The sequence below is a fragment of the Podarcis melisellensis genome (assembly GCF_964234715.1).
Source record: "Podarcis melisellensis genome assembly, chromosome: 14".
In the NCBI taxonomy this organism is placed as follows: domain Eukaryota; kingdom Metazoa; phylum Chordata; class Lepidosauria; order Squamata; family Lacertidae; genus Podarcis; species Podarcis melisellensis.
The window spans coordinates 48,055,442-48,073,080 of record NC_138546.1 but is presented as its reverse complement, the minus strand read 5'-3'; the positions used below and the strand labels follow the sequence as shown (position 1 = coordinate 48,073,080).

General features: G+C 44.0%; 1 protein-coding gene across 19 annotated transcripts in view; it reads right to left on the bottom strand.

Moving 5' to 3' along the window:
• The window catches only part of HERC1 (HECT and RLD domain containing E3 ubiquitin protein ligase family member 1), a 111,393-nt gene extending 101,639 nt beyond the window's left edge, over window positions 1-9,754 (bottom strand). For 9 of the 19 annotated variants that reach the window (XM_081887524.1, XM_081887536.1, XM_081887528.1 and 6 more), the window contains exon 1: window positions 9,613-9,754. The gene's annotated coding sequence lies outside the window, so the exon portion shown is untranslated. Of the gene's footprint in view, window positions 1-5,050; window positions 5,136-9,612 lie in introns of those variants that run through there. The other 10 variants (XM_081887540.1, XM_081887538.1, XM_081887526.1 and 7 more) reach the window with 2 other exon arrangements.
• Window positions 9,755-17,639: the final 7,885 nt, after the last annotated feature.

Genomic DNA, 17,639 nt, shown 5'->3' with positions numbered 1-17,639 from the left:
TGTGAGAAAGGGTTTGTTTTTTTCTCTCCCTAGCAAGAAAAGGTGTCCTTTGATAATTCAGCACATAATTGTCGCACCCCCCATTTTTTGAAAGAAAAATCAGCATTGAAATGTGACAATTATGTGGTGAAATATGGTGGTGGTGGTGATGTTGTTGTTATCTCTCACTGGGGAGAACCTTTTTCTTTCAGTATGCAAAGTCATAGCTTCTGTGATTAGTGGAGCTGCCAGTGAGGGACATAGTCTCTTTCTGTCCATTCATGCCCACACAGAATCATAGACCTGTAGAGTTGGAAAGGCATAATGCGATTATTTTCAAAGTTATATATCAATTTTACTTCTGTGAAAGAAAGCATTTCCCTGTAAATGGTATAGGAGCTCTCATGCAAATCTTTAAAAAAGTAGGATGCTCAGCCGAACTCACAGAAACACAGTTCCGGCACCTCTCGGGTAGGTGCCATTGCCATTCTAAGAAAACGAGGGAGGTGTTCATGGGGAGTTCTGGCACCTATTTTTCTAGAAAAATAGCACTGGTGATGCTCCACCATTTCTTTTTTAAAATCGAGCATTATGATATCCTTTAAGAGATGTAGTGACCAGAATTGGACAGTATTCCATGCGCAGCTGCACAATAGGCTTGCTATGGTATTTCCAGTTCTGTTTTCAATCCTTTTCCTAAAGGTCACAAAACTATAATTCACTCATTTTACCACTACCACAACCTGGATCAACATCTTAATTGAGCCATCCTCTATGAGTCTAAGATCTCATTCTTGGTCAGTCACTGGCAGCTCAGACCTCAATAGCATATATGTAATGTCAGGATACTTTGCCCCAGCATGCATCACTTTACATTTGTTAACACTAAATAAGATTTATCATTTTAATACTCATTCACTCAGTCTGGAGAGATCCTTTCGGTTTTGGAGCACCTCACAGCCTCTTTTAGTTAAAAACTACCCCGAACAACTTGGTGTCATCAGCAGATTTTGCTAACTCATCTCCAGAAAAGGCTAGGAAGATGTTCTGTCTCATGCTGCAGACTTGGGTTCACAAAGCAGAAAACCCACATCCATTAAATCTCACTGTCACAAATGGGCAAGGCTGGAAAAAAAGAACTAGACCTGAAAGTGTTTCTTATCTATTTCAAGAGATAAGAATGTTTATTTGACTTACACACCTCAAGAATGTTTATTCGACTTGCACACCAAATACACCATCAGATACACAAAATCAAATTTCAAAATGGGATAACACAGGAAGGGAAACCTTCCCCCCCATCCTCCTTTTTGTTATAATCTCCAGTGTGGTCTCCCCACCCCCAAGCTCAACCTGCATTCCTATAAAATAAAATAAAAATCCAACCTTTATTCTTCCAAGCAAGCCAGCAAAAATATTATTATGAGACTAAATGAAAAAGGCAAAGCAAGAAAAGAGGCACTGCTTTACTGCTAGAGCCATTTCACTTTTGAGAAGCAAGGTCACCGTTAGCAGGCCCTTAAATAATCAGCCAGCATAGGAATCAGCATCAGAAGCCCCACAAGTAAAACCACAACATGTCTCACAAAAAGACTGAAGGGAAGGGATGAAAATGAGCCAGATCTCCCTTCCTGCTCCCCAACCTCCGCAATAGAGAAACAATCCATTTGCTTGCAAACCACAATGTGCTTCTATCTGCAAAGTTTGAGATTTAAGAGGAGGGGTGAAAATCAGCCAGATCTCCCTTTCTGCTCTCCACTGCCACTGCAATCCATTTAACTCTGAGAAAGAGCTTCTTCTCAGTTTACTTACTTATGCAAATCATACAGCAATAAAAAGGTTCTGTCTTCCTCAGCACATGTCCTTCCCAGCCAGAGGTGGAAATCTCTGTTTAGTCACCAGGGGTTACTCCTGAGTCGCAGAAAGCAACTGGAAACTGGTTAATTTTGAACAAGGACCTTTCCAGCAAGCTTAGCCAGGACTAATTGCCATCAAGAGCCTCTTGCCACAGAACTGTCTCCTGCAGCAACCTAGTTATACAACTTCATTACAGTATGAAACAGCTGGTGCCTGTACCTGCTTATATTCCTCTTCCCTCCCTCTTCCTTTTTCCTTTTGTATCATGTCTCTTAGATCATAAGCCATTATTTATAAAATGCAAACCATCTTCTGTACAAGAAAGATGGTTAAAAATGTGGCAAACAGAACATACTTCTGAGTATATTTATCCGGGGGGGGGGGCCTTAATTAAACAAAGACTGATGTACTACAAAAATAAGATTACTTGTTGAATAAAAGGTTAAGGAAAACAAAGACAAAAAAGTGTGTGTATAGTTAGCTACACATAAGTGAGCAAAGATTACTATTATTTTTAAGGGAAAAAACACATTAGAGGAGAAAGTGATATTTAAAAATACAAGCATACAGTTGCTATTTCATTTTGGTAGACTTGGATTCCAGTTTAATAGGAGCTCTAGAGGACATCAGGATGGTGAAGGGTTAACTAGACAATAAAGGAAACACACAACTGAAAGCATCAATCCCATATCTCCTCTAGTGAAGTCTAGGAAAGCAAAAGTGTGATTGTGATACGATGGCATCACTTCCCACATAGAACTCACATCCCATGCTGACATCACATCACATGTTGAGATTTACTAAACATAATCAGAGTAGGAGAACCAAGTATGCATCAACACTTTCTCCTAATCATCTAGTTTTGCCATAAGTATCTGCATGAGCTCACAGTTAGGCCATAAATACAAGACAAGACAAGGCTGTCTTTTTTGCTATCTTGCTCTGCATCTACATGGATTGTGCTATATGAACATACAAGAACCACCATCAATTGTGTGCTCAACACAGCTGCTAATATTTGCTGCCACATTTTAAAAATTTTGGTTCACAAATGTCCAAATGCAATACAAGGCCTATTATTACTGCCGTTACTGTTACTGTATTACTTTTGTTATACGTTATACATTTTAATAAAAAATTACAAGTCCTACTACAGAATCTATAGCTTCTTGTTTAAACACTGTAAGGCTTGAAACATGCATCTGAAGTAGATGGTGAGTGTTCACCTTCTCTGGGAACATTTGCCTTTTGCTGACGAACAAACAAAACAGCTTCCCAAACTGTGAATGAATACAAACTTTAAATCTGTCATGTGCCAGTGTACAAGGCTACAACCCAAAGCTTGCTCCAACCACAGTCCTTAGAGGTAAAGTCCAGGCACCACCCAACCACGGCATTCCTTCGCTCTACTCAGGGCCAATTCACATGAACAATGACAACATAGTAACGCTCAGATGAGTTGTGAATTCTGGGGGCAATATCACACTTGTGAACATTCAAACACAGTGGTGATATAACTGCAGAACACCATTCAGCATTTTCTGAAGAACAGTCAACAGGGAAGCTGAGGCACACAGTCCCCAAGTCTCAACAAACTGAAGCAGTCAGACAGTCTCATACGCCATCTCAAACTGGCTACCATAAAACAAATCACAGTCCTACCACCAGCAACAACCAGGGAGGACTGAAAGAGGGGTATACTAGCAACATAATCTTATCTTGCTTTCCTGTTTATAATTCCTAAAACTGTGTCCTTCTCTTTAATCTTCAATGTGAGACTCATGCAACAGACAAAGACTTTAAAACTGAAAAGCGAATAAAAATCAGTTTTGTGATTCTGGAAATATCCAAGCTTCTAGTGGTAGCTGTGTGCATATTTCAAGGGTTCACAATTGCTCACACCACAGAAGAGTTGGACTCTAGAACCCTTGTCGTCACCAGCAAAACAAACACTTATTTAGAATCCAGTATGCTGATAAGCTGACAAAAGCTGTCACTTCTCCAGAAGGTTAGAAAATAAATTTGCTGGAGATATTCTCCATGCAAAATCAGAAACACAGGGATATGTTTTGAGAGGCGCAAGAAAAATAAACACTTCAGCAGCCCCTAAAGATATGTCCATTTTTAACTGTTGTCAGCAGCTCCTTGTTAAACACAGGCACACTCTTAACAAGCTTGATGAAAAAATGTTGTCATTGTGGTCTGTTGATTGCTCTATCACTTGCTTAGAACATACTGAACTTCTGGCTTACATAAAAATACTATTACATCTATTTCAATAAAGGAACTTGGCTGTTGTTCATTCAATGACAAGATTATAACATTATTAAAGGTGCTTCTTCAACTCAAAAGAAAACTAGGAGAACAGCAACCAGCAGGTCATGGAACATAACAGAAGGGACAGAATATAGGGTTACTGAGTTTCCAAACCCATCTCGAATTGGGGAGATGCAGGGGGAGGTTTCCAATGGCAGCCATAAACACCTATACTTGCAGAATGGACACTAGACATCTACCAAGACTATTATCCATCTCATCTCATCCCGCACTACCTAACCTGAGGAAAATATATCTTCCAGCATCTCCGGAAGAGGTCTCTCAGCCCTACTACAGCCAGTTCTTTAATGGGACATGCCAAAGATTGAACCTGAAACCTTCCATATTCTGCTATCATACCTTCACTTTAGCTGTTAGACATTATAGTCCCTTCTCTTAAGCATTGACAGGTTTCATTTTTAATCCACATGTATCAAAGAGCCCTCAAGTGCCCTGAAATTCAGTTAATAAAAACTGACAACCCTTAACTTATAAACTGCACAGGTTTCTAGACCCCTTTTTAATTTATTTAATGCTACTTTACATAACCAACACAAAGGTGCATTCAAAATGCCACACAGGCAACAGATTGTGCCACAAGTGCAAACAAACATGGGCAATGCAGACTCTTTTAAATACAGTGGTACCTCCGGTTGTGCACAGGATCTGTTCCGGAGCTCCAGTCGGATCCCAAAGAATTCGCAACCGGAGGTGCCGCTTCTGCACATGCGTGTGGTAGAACGCTTCTGTGCACACGCGCGCGGCAAAACCCAGAAAAATACTTTTGGGTATGCCATGTTCGCATCCTGAAGGATATGCAACCAGAGGTCTGCGTACCCAGAGGTATCACTGTATTATTGTACAACATCTCCAATGTTCCAGAAAAGAACACTCTTACTGGAGTTGCCTGGAAACATTCCAACTTGTTCAATGACACTGGATCAGTCACAAGAGGCAGCCATGGTAGACAGGCGGCAGTTGGTCTAGAAACACATTAAAAAAAAGGAAGTCTGGATGAGCCCTAAACCATACTATGGTGACACAACATTCCAGCAACCTCACAAATAATTGTCAATCTAGAAACAATGCCATGGTTTGCACATCACATTAAGCTAAACCACGGCTTAGTGTGAACACTTGGGCTCCCAGATAAGGAGATTGTGGCTGCTTAGTTACTCCACAGTCATTTTGCTGTTATGCTGAGCTACATCATCATTTGGCTTAGTGTGTGGTCCAAGGCTCACGGTTTAGCTCTCTCCAAAACTAACCACAAGCTGTAACCAATATCTGTCCTATGATTTACAGTTTGTGGTGTGTCAGGAAGAGCTAAATCATAAGTCCTAATTTGGACAACATACTAAGCCAAACTAGGACTTAGTTCATGGGAGAGAAGCAAAGCAGTCAGGATCTCCTCTCCTGGAGCCCACATACTTTTGCTAAGCCATGCTCAAGCTCAGGGCAATGTGCAAACCAGGCCATATAAATGTTAAATGATCACAGAGATGTTAGCAAGTAACCAATGAGCCTGAGCCTAAATCAAGCATTGCACTAGCAAACTTCTTTAAAAACAAAATCCCTCCTATTTATATAAGAAAAAAATATTCATTCAGAGCAGTCTTCACCAACCTTGTGCCCTCCAGCTGTTTTGAACTACAATTCTCATTAGCTCAAGCCACCACAGCCATATGATGCTGGGGCTGATAGGAGCATGGCTTGTTGTGGTCCAAAATATTTGCATGGCACCAGAGAAATATGGTTAGCTAGAAGACTAGTAGTGCACAGAGCAAACTGGTATCAAGCTGTCAATCTAGTCCCTTTACAGGTGAAGAAATATCCTCACCACAATAGACTGAGTTTGAATCAATCAATCAATCAATCAATCAATCAAACCTTTATTGCATTAGCATACAGCCATAGCAAGATAAGACAAAAATGCTAGGCACAAGCAACCAAACAAAATTCAAAGCGTTATTACTGGCATTATGACATTTAAATTACCCTAAGACAATAATGTAAAGATTTAGTTGCCAGCGCCAGGAATCTAAAGTGCGGATGTATATAAAGCATATAATGGCCCAAAAAAAGGCTCGGCACATTAGGTTAAAAGGTAATAAAAAGAATTCAAACAGGTCCAGGTCTAGGACACACTACCCAGTCAGAGTAGCCCTGAGTTTCAAAGCCTGCACTATAAAGATTGCCACCCCACGTGAAATTTGGGGATTCGCGTCCACAAGAAGCGATTTCAAACAGTCTTCCTTAGATGTGATGGTGGACGGGATCAAGAGGAGGAGCTTAGTTCTTATAAGAATTAATAATTAAAGCACTGGTCTGAAGTTGGTATGTTGTGACCAAAACCCTATCATAATCCGTCCCCAAAGTATGTGGTGTGTGCAGCATACACAGCACATTGCTTTGTTCAGTTCAAACCATTGTTAAATTTAATCTGTAGTTTAAAGTAGGTTTGGTGAACCTTTGGCCCCCTACGTGTTGATTAAATCCTACCATAACAGTGCATGTGTATTTGATAATAAGTAGATGTCTGCTGGGTGTTTTTTAATAAATATTTTTATTCATTTCCAGATATCTGTTGGAAGTCATTTTGGGCACAGCACACTGTGGAAAAGTGGCGTATAAATAAAGTTACTCAATCAATCAATAGCTGGCTGCTGGCCCCACTTGGTCTGTCAGGAGTTGTAGTTCAGCAACATCTGGAGGGTGAAAGGTTCCCCATGCCTGGTTTAAAGTGACATGGAAGACAGACAAATCCACTCAAAAAGTTTAAACAACTGAAATGAGGAAAATTGAAGTGTATGGTGGTTTCACTAAATCCATAACATTGTACTGGACAATATGACTGATTTTACGTGCAGTATAATATACTGTTTCTCTTGCCTTTGTAAAGTTTGCTATTTGATAAATAAAGCATTCACTTTCTTCACAAAGTAAAATCCATGGTATCCACTACTCATTTATGAGCTGAAATAAGTTACAAAGAACCTGATCCTATGCTTGTCTGCATGGAATATGGAATATAAGTTCAATGTGACAATTCCAAACATGCATGCAATCCTTATGACCATTCCCCTGTATCAGACATGGGAATTAATCAAACCACAAAGAAAAGACTATACCACTGAGGGACTTGGAAGCTGCCTAAGGTCATCTGAGGAGAGGAAATGTCCCAGGACTTTGGTTGCCTTTGTACCTATATAGTTGTGATGCTTGTACAGTACATAGGTAAGGGCAATGTCGGTGCCCAAAATTCTGAGTCCAGTTCCTAAATATGCAGCGCCAACATAGGGGTACTTGAAGTTATTTTCCAGTTACTTAACTTTGTTACAAAAAGGCTTGCGACTACAGAATAGCCTAGAAAAGAACCTTCAATACTGTATAAGAATAAGCTGGGAATATTAACCCCATTCATAATTGTGCTATTTATACTAAGAAGCTTCACAGTATTATGAAGGACTATCATAGGAGCACATAAGAAAAATAACCTCTCTTGCCAATTTTCTGACACCATAACACTTGTTACAGCTTTGTGTTGGACAACTCAAATGTTTCATTTCACACCAAACAGGAATATAAGGTCCAGTGATGTGTACAGGAGAAAATTAGAAAAATAACAAATGTACATATGGCACATCCAGTGCTTTTTTTCTAGGGGGATGCAGGGGTATGCATATCACTAAACATGTTGTGAATCTAAGCTTGGTCTCACTGAGGGGCAGTAATTTAATATGAGTAGGAAAATGAGAGTCCCCCTAAACATTTTTAGGGCACATCTAACACAGCAGTTGCATTCCTGGAAAAAGAAGACAACTAGCCAAAAGAGCCACCATATTTGCTCTGTAATGCTGTGGAATAACAAACAGGTCCTCAGCAATGAAGGCCAACTCACAACAAATTGACAGCTGGATATTTCACACTTTACATATCCAACAACAGAGAAATCCTGTGCACACAACGGACTATAGCAACAAGTGGGGGTGTGCCAATTTTGCTGGAAAGACCCAGATACATAGGTCATTTAAATCAGGGATGGTAGATATCTGGGTGATTTGCAGGAGAACTTCTGATTCCCATTTGTTTTAACAACAATGCCTCTTTTTCCTATCTCAGGCCACAGAAATGAATAAACCAGGAGTCAATGACTGAGTTCAGTTCATTTCTGGTACCTAGGCCCAGAATGTTCTCAAAAGCAACCTGTTCTTTAAATTCTAATTGTATGTCTTTTCAACTGGCCTTGGTGGAACTTGAGGTTCAAGTAAACAACAAAGTAGATCTGAATAACCGCAAGTCTACCCACCCCTGGTTTAAAAAGCCTCCCTGCCACACAGGAGCTACTACCAGCTGCAGTAAGGCTTGGAGACTGTAATGGGGCACTTCAAGGAGCTGTTCAAGGGTGGATCACTTATTGTTCTTTCATTATATCTTTATGGGTGCAATTATAGTGCTCTGCTTTCACAGTGAGAGCATCTCAGATTAACCACTGCAAAATAATACACTTTAGTGGGAAGATGCACACAAGCCCTCCTGGCCAGCCATTCCCACCATCCCCCATCCATGCACACGGCTAGATGAGCCACTCAAACTGCCCATCAGAAGCAAAAGTTGCAGACCCACACGCCACCACTCAACACATGCCGGGGTGCATTTACTGATGTGGGCCTAATTGCAGGATTTGCTTGTGGTTTTTATTTCAGACAACCCACTTATGGGACACTTGATGTAGCCTGTTGAAAAGGAAAAAATCGAGAATAACTCCACGTGGTTAAGCAAATTGCCTTTTTAGGCTCCAAGACGGGAAGCTGAGGCAGGGATTTTACTGCTGAGAAAACAGAAAAGAAGAAGGCATCAACAAGCTCCTGTTCAGCCCTAGAAACCATCCTCTCTCCCTCATGATTGATTTCAGATTGTATGGGCCTACAGGGAGGGGAAAGGGCCCTGTGTGAGTGGAACGTTGCTTACAGATCTGTGCAAATTGCTATGCGCACTGTCACACATAATAACAACAATCAGCAGCCAGAGCAGCAGCAGCAGCAACAATATCGTAACATGGATGGCACTGACACAAATAAGACCACTAGCGACGGCGGCGGAATTGCCATCAGAACAGCCAAGTCCAAGATCTATTATTACACCAGCAGCATCATAATAAATAAGAGATAGTTAGCGAGATGAAGAGCAGCGGCGGCGTCACGGAGAGGTCGAGGGCAGGAGCGCCCCAAATGATGGGGGGAAGGCGCCCCAATGGTGGAGTCCCCGGGGTGCCGGGCGGGGTCGCCCCTGCCCCTCCCTTTCCTCGGGGGCGGGGCCCCTCCCTCCCCGCTCGGCTCCCCTCCCCCTCGCCCCTCCCCGGTGGCGGTTGCCCCTCCCCCCTCCCCTCAGGCCTCGCCTTCCCTCAGCGCGGGCGCCCGCGGGGACGCCGAGGAGCGCGCCGGCAGGAGACCCCTTTACCAAGGTGCGGTCCGGGCAAGGCTGGCGGGGCCCGCGGCGGGAGGTCCCGTGAGGCGGCGGCAGAGGCAGCGGCAGCGGCAGCGGCGGCGGCGCCCCCGTCCTCCCCGCTTCTCCTGCTTCTCCGGCAGCAGCTTGTCAAAGGGGAGGAAACATGACGCGGGGAGGGAAAGAGTCGGCGAGATCTCGCGGGACTTCCTCAGGGGCCTCGCGAGATCCGCCGCCGCCGCCGCCGCCGCCGCCGCCGCCTCTTTCTTCTGTCCCCCGCCCCGCGCGCTCGCCCGCTTCAGTTTTTCCTCTCTGCCTTCCCGCTGTTTGCCGCCCCCTAGCGTCAGGCGAAGGGAGGGGCTGGCAGCGCGCCCCCTGCTGGAGGGCGGTGGGCGCCTCCCGGGTCTCTGCGACCCATCAACAAAATCCTATTTCTGTCATAGGCTTGGAGAAGCACAATTATTATCATCACAATAACCAATAATCATCATAGTGGTTTTCTTGCTTTTATACGGGTCTCCGTAAAAGGCGGATCTACACGGATCCTCATGGATCCTCCACTTTTTTAAAAATAACTCCAACAAATGCAGTGTCAAATCACACCTAGAAGGCACGCCTACAAACTGGACTATAAAAAACATGGATCCAACACTTTGCCACGCTGCAGCACCACAAAAACATGGATCTGAGGCACGGATCCTCATGAATTCATATGATTTTTATATGGAAACAAAATAAAAACACCATGCTACTGTAGACCACATCTTAGTCTGTAGGAGGAACCAAAAAAATCACGCATCCACTGTTTCGTGGTGCCGCAATGGCGCAAAAACATGGTTAAAAAACACGGATCCTCATGAATCCTACTGATTTTTGCAATAGATCAGCCCAAACTCACTGTCAAATTACACATCATGTCCAGGGGCACAGCATCCACCACAGAAATCACGGGTCCATGGCTTCCTGGCCATATCGTGGCCCAAAAACGTGGTTTTCAAGAACAGATCCTCATGGATCCTCACACTTTTTGCGTTGGGCAAACCCAAAGTCACTGTCAAATGACATATCATAGCCAGGGGCACAGCCTACACCACAGAACACTCGGATCCACTCCTGCCTGGCCATACCGTGGCCCAAAAACGTGGTTCCGAACCACAGATCCTAATGGATCCTCATGATTTTTGCACTAGATCAGCCCAAAGCCACCATCGGATCAAACATCATGACCAGGAGCACAGCATGCAACACAAAAATCACGGATCCACGACTTCCTGGCGAAACCGTGGCCCAAAAACGTGGTTCCGAACCAGGGATCCTCATGGATCTTCACGCTTTTTGCACTAGATCAGCGCAAAGTCACTGTCAAATCACACATCATTTCCAGGGGCACAGCTTACACCACAAAAAACTCAGATCCACAGCTTCCTGGCCACTCCATGGCCCAAAAACAAGGTTTTCAAGCACGGATCCGCATGGATCGCACGCTTTTTGCATTGGGCTACCCCAAACTCACCGTCAAATCACACATCATTCCCAGGGGCACAGCTTTCACCACAAAAATCACGGATCCACGGCTTCCTGGACACTCCAGGGCCCAAAAACGTGGTTTTCAAGCACGGATCCTCATGGATCCTCACGCTTTTTGCACTATATCAGCCCAATGTCACCGTCAAATCACACATGATTTCCAGGGGCACAGCCTGCACCACAAAAATCACGAATCCACGGCTTCCTGGCTACTCCATGGCACCAGAACGTGGTTTTCAAGCACGGATCCTCATGGATCCTGTGATGGTTATGGGTGGGTTACTCGTGTGTAAACTACCTCCACTTCAGTTAGATCGTTTGCTCAACCATGTTTAGGGTTAGAGCTCGCCCTCCGTGACCTGTTAGTCAATTGCAGAATCCATCAGTGGGCGTTTCTTGAATCTCTTCCAGCATAAAAGCTGTTTGACCCCAAGTCTCCGCCTGTGTTCCCTGCGCGGAACGCGTCAGCGCAGGTAAGGGGGCGGCAAGGGCGTGCCAGTGCTCTCTCCGCTGGTCTCGGTTGAAGGGTCTCGGAGCCCTGACACCGATTCCTCCATCTTCCTCTCCTCTCTATTGGTGTCACACTGAATTCCTCCCCCCCCCCCCGACTGGTTCCCTCTCCGGTATCGCTCTGGAGCCCTGCCTCCGCTTTTCTCTCTGATGTCAGTTCCCTGACAGATCCTTACACTTTTTGCATTGGGCCAACCCAAACTCACCGTCAAATCACACATGATGTCCGGAGGCACAGCCTGCACCACAAAAAACTCAGATTCACGGCTTCCTGGCCACTCAGTGGCCCAAAAACGTGGTTTTCAAGCACGGATCCTCATGGCTCCTCACACTTTTTGCGTTGGGCAAACCCAAAGTCACTGTCAAATCACACATCATAGCCAGGGGCACAGCCTACACCACAGAAAACTCAGATCCACTCCTGCCTGGCCATACTGTGGCCCAAAAACGTGGTTCCGAAGCACAGATCCTAATGGATCCTCATGATTTTTGCACTAGATCAGCTGAAAGTCACCATCAGATCAAACAGCATGGCCAGGAGCACAGCATGCAACACAAAAAAATCGGATCCACGGCTTCCTGGCCACTCCATGGCCCAAAAACGTGGTTTTGAAGCACGGATCCCCATGGATCCTCATGCTTTTTCACTAGATCAGTGCAAAGTCACTGTCAAATCACACATCATGTCCAGGGGCACAGCATCCACCACAAAAATCACGGATCCACGGCTTCCTGGCCACTCCAGGGCCCAAAAACGTGGTTTTGAAGCACGGATCCTCATGGATCCTCACGCTTTTTGCATTGGGCCAACCCAAACTCACCCTCAAATCACACATCATTCCCAGGAGCACAGCATCCACCATAAAAATCACGGATCCACGGCTTCCTGGCCACTCCAGGGCCCAAAAACGTGGTTTTGAAGCACGGATCCTCATGGATCCTCACACTTTTTGCATTGGGCCAACCCAAACTCACTGTCAAATCACACATCATGTCCAGGGGCACAGCATCCACCACAAAAAACTGAGATCCGCGGCTTCCTGGACACTCCAGGGCCCAAAAACGTGGTTTTGAAGCACGGATCCTCATGGATCCTCACGCTTTTTGCATTGGGCCAACCCAAACTCACCCTCAAATCACACATCATTTCCAGGGGCACTGCTTACACCACAAAAATCACGGATCCACGGCTTCCTGGCGATACCGTGGCCCAAAAACGTGGTTTTGAAGCACGGATCCTCATGGATCCTCACGCTTTTTGCATTGGGCCAACCCAAACTCACCCTCAAATCACACATCATTTCCAGGGGCACAGCTTACACCACAAAAATCACGGATCCACGGCTTCCTGGCCATACCGTGGCACAAAAACGTGGTCTTGAAGCATGGATCCTCATGGATCCTCACGCTTTTTGCATTGGGCCAACCCAAACTCACCCTCAAATCACACATCATTCCCAGGAGCACAGCATCCACCACAAAAATCACGGATCCACAGCTTCCTGGCCACTCCATGGGCCAAAAACATGGTTTTCAAGCTCGGATTCTCATGGATCCTCACGCTTTTTGCATTGGGCCAACCCAGACTCACCCTCATATCACACATCATTTCCAGGGGCACAGCTTACACCACAAAAATCACGGATCCACGGCTTCCTGGCGATACCGTGGCCCAAAAATGTGGTTTTGAAGCACGGATCCTCATGGATCCTCACGCTTTTTGCATTGGGCCAACCCAGACTCACCCTCATATCACACATCATTTCCAGGGATACAAAATCCACCACAAAAAACACGGATCCACAGCTTCCTGGCCACTCCATGGGCCAAAAACGTGGTTTTCAAGCTCGGATTCTCATGGATCCTCACACTTTTTGCATTGGGTGTACCGCCATTGCCTCTGCAGAGAACTAGGGCCAGGGCCTTTTCAGTACTGGCCCAGACTTGGTGGAACGCTCTGTCACAAGAGACTAGGGCCCTGCAGGACTTGACATCCTTCTGCAGGGCCTGCAAGACAGAGCTGTTTCGCCTGGCCTTTTATTTGGACTCAGTCTCACCGAAATGTTTCTCCTCCCCATATGATTTTGATCTATGGGCTACTTTTAAAATGAGGGTGCATTTTAAATTGCATTTTAACCTGTATTTTAAATTGGGTGTTCCCACCCATTATGTTTTTATTGTAATTTTACTGGTGTTAGCTGCCCTGAGCCCGGCTCTGGCCAGGGAAGGCGGGGTATAAAAAAAATTATTATTGTTGTGGTTGTTGTTGTTGTCTTTGGAGGGAGTAGGAGTGTGCATGCGTGTGGTGGGTGGGTGGGTGGAAGGGGAGAATTGAGCAGAGTTTTTGAGCTTTTTGTGGTGAGGATTGCCCTTAGGTTTAGCTTTTGGGGGGATGATTTCGCGATCTACCAGGATCAACCAGGGATCTACTGGTCAGGCATGCCTGGACTATATAACTTTGAAAGATATACACAAGATGAATAATGTAATGAATTGACATTGCTGGAAATGCCATAGACCTCAAGGGACCTTCTTCCATTTGCGTTGGACCTGTGAAAAGACCAAAAAGTTTTGGAGGAAAGTTCATTTCAAAATGCCAAAAAAGTAAAAAGTAAATTTGCATTGGATCCCAAAGGTATGCTGTTGGGAATGACTCCTTCAGCTGTTGTGAAATTGTCAGTGGAACTACTTATATGACCACAGCAGTCATTGGTGCTGGCTAACATGGAAATCTGACATGTGTCCTCAGATAGATGCATGGAAAGAAAAACTATCAGAATATGCAGTAATGGCAAAACTCACCAATTTAGTAAATAATAGACCCATGGAAGAACATCAAATAAACTTGGAATCTTTATAATTTGTATACAGCTTAACAGAACTAAGAAAATGGATTTGTATAATAGACCTTAGGTTGCAAATATGTTTCCTGTTTAAAAATAGAAGTTTTGTGTGTATTTGATAAAGGAATAAATATATTGTAAAAGAAATCTTGTCTGTCCAATTTAGAAATGAAATCATATTTTTAAATAATTTTTGCTTTAGACTGTTGTATATAATACTAATAAACCTTTATTGCCACTACACCACCTGTGTGCAGTGAAATTAAACGAGCCCCCTACCTCCCCCCACCCTCCACCAACCAGTCACCCATAGATGAAGATAATAAGAGCATTTACAAGTCCATAGCCCCTTGGGGGGAGTCAGTCACATATATTTGTTTGGTCAAGGGTAGAATCCATCTGCAAGTAGTCAATGAGGAGCAGTCTGGCACTTGCGTGTGATCTTATCTTCAGGAAGGGGAGATTGCTGCGAACATTTTTTCTTGCATAAAGGATTACCGGTATGTCTGCCAGTCACATGTTCCATACCTTCCTCCTTTGGCAGCCCTCCCTCCTCCTGTAAATCAAAAGGAATGGTGCAGAGGCATGGTGTGGTTTATTTTATATGAATATTTGAAAACGCTATGGTGTCCTGTGTAGCAAGAAAAACACTTCCACTCAAAAGTGAAAACAGTTTATCAAATCAGACATGGTCTATTGATTTGGATACATTGTAACGATTTGGTCAGGCCATTTGGGTGGGTGGGTGGGTGGGTGGGTGATGTTTGTGCCATGTTCATTGTAAGTGCTTACTCATGGGGTGGGGTGCTCCAGCCCCCCCCCCGATTAATGTCTGACATTCCTGTAAGCATGTATATGACCCACCACAGAATGAACCACAAAAACCACAGAGCACCGCCAAGGAATAAACAATATATTAAATACTTTGATCCTTAAGGAATCATCATGATTGTTAAAAGGACTCCACCAAATTAGATCACATCAATGCCCAAAATAAAATCTCTATCTGAAATGGTTCTGCACTAGAAAGAACAATGTATTAACGTAACATTCATATCCATAGCTTCCACTGTAAAGAACCGAACCTGGAAATTTTTGACGCTGCAAACATTGAAGAATTTCGAAGGCAGAGATGGTGATGATATTAACTGTGAATGTAAAATATCAAAGCAACTAAATAGAGACTGCCAAAGTGACCATGAAAAGCAATAATATATCTTTCATCAATTACGCTACAAAAGGTTTTGCAACAAAAGTTGTTTTTTGGGGGGCTGGAAATTATAAAAAGAGGTTTAACTGCAAGTTTTCTTGCCAACAGATTTTGTTAGTGCAAACTTGGAAATCAGGGGTTTCCAATGTGGTGCCCATGGGCACCAGGCTGCCTGCTGACAACTTTCCTGGAACAGATAGGTAGCCGTGTTGGTCTGCCATAGTCAAAACAAAAAAAAATCCTTCCAGTAGCACCTTAAAGACCAACTAAGTTAGTTCTTGGTATGAGCTTTCGTGTGCATGCACACTGTGTATCTAAAGAAGTGTGCATGCACACAAAAGCTCATACCAAGAACTAACTTAGTTGCTCTTTAAGGTGCTACTGGAAGGATTTTTTTTTTGTTTTAACTTTCCTGGAGTCCACCATGTGTTTTCATAAAGTTGGCAGGATCAGTGGTGAATTGTGCCCAGCATTACTTCAGATTGGTCATAGCATATTTGATTGGCTGCAGGGACATACTAAGTGTGGTCCCTGCCCCGGGGGCCACCTTGGGGTGTGTGCGACAAGATGGCCCGCTGCCTCCCCCCAGCTGTAGAGCAGCCGAGGGCACGCGGTCAGTACAGTTGCCATGTGTGTGTGCAAGGAAACAATTCTTTGGTATCGGCTATTTCATGTGTACTTACCTGAAACCATTAGATAGAGTGAACACACAAAAAAAGCATTACTGGCCCTTTAAATAAAGGCAGCCAAAGAATAAGGAGAAAACTGCACTATCACATCTAGTGAATGAATAGACCTGATGCTTTGAATTGTCTGTTTAAATAACCTATCAAGCTCCAACCAATGAATGTTACCAAACAGGACCAACTAGAGTATGTAACACTGGTACTGCAGCCAAATGTTATGTATCCACTTCAGTAACAGCCTGAAGTATCTGAAGAAGTGTGCATGCACATGAAAGCTCTTACCAATAACAAAATTACTTGGTCTCCAAGGTGCTACTGGAAGGAAAAATTGTTTTATTTTGTTTCAACTACGGGAGAGCAACATGGCTACCTACTTGTAACAAGCCACTATGAATGCATGTATCCTCCCAGGCAGTTAGAATGTTACAGTGTGAAAGTTCATGTATAAGTCACTGTATAACAAAAAATGTACAAGAAACTTTAGTAATTCACTAGAAAACAGCTGTTCTTTCCATGAGTCCTGTTCTGTACAGGGAAAGGTAGGCCCACCAGGAAGCATAAAGTCAGTAGGCAAATGGCCTCACCGCAGGGGTAACACCTAACCCAAGTGCCAGACAGATTACAAAGATGGGCAACCCTGAAATGGATTTGGACTCCAGGGGACAAAAGAATTGTGAGGAACTTGACCAGAGGGGTCAGGAACTGTAAATAGTTTTAATGTCTTGTATTAACGGGTGTCAGGAGATGGGAAAAGGGTGGGAAAAGACAGCTATCTGATACCCAGGTGCTGCCCCATAACACCCCTTGTGTGATGCATCAGTGATGTAGCAATGATGAAATATTGGAGGTGGGACAGGGAATTTGGGAAACTAATAAAAGTGGGGGGGGCACCTTCTGTTAAAAGTTTGACTCATCTCGCTGCCAGAGGAGAGCGGACCCTGCTATAGCAGTTGCTTTTACAATAAAGGTCAGGACTTCTTCTCTTTACCTAGTGGGCTCACAGAGTCCCCCAAGGACCTGGAACTGCCTGTTTTTAAAAATATTTTATGCAACAAGCTTTCAGATTTATGTAGAGTGGAGGACTTTTCACAATGATCTTATACTGCAGGAAAGCCACTCCTTTTACAGTGCAAGAAGCTATTGATATTCTATCTCATCCTGATAATCAGAAGATTGTAAATGATCCACCATGCAAGCCTAGTGGTGGTGATGTCTTTCTGTATTCATTCAAAGGTTCTCCTGAGAAAAAAAATGATTGGCGCTGTG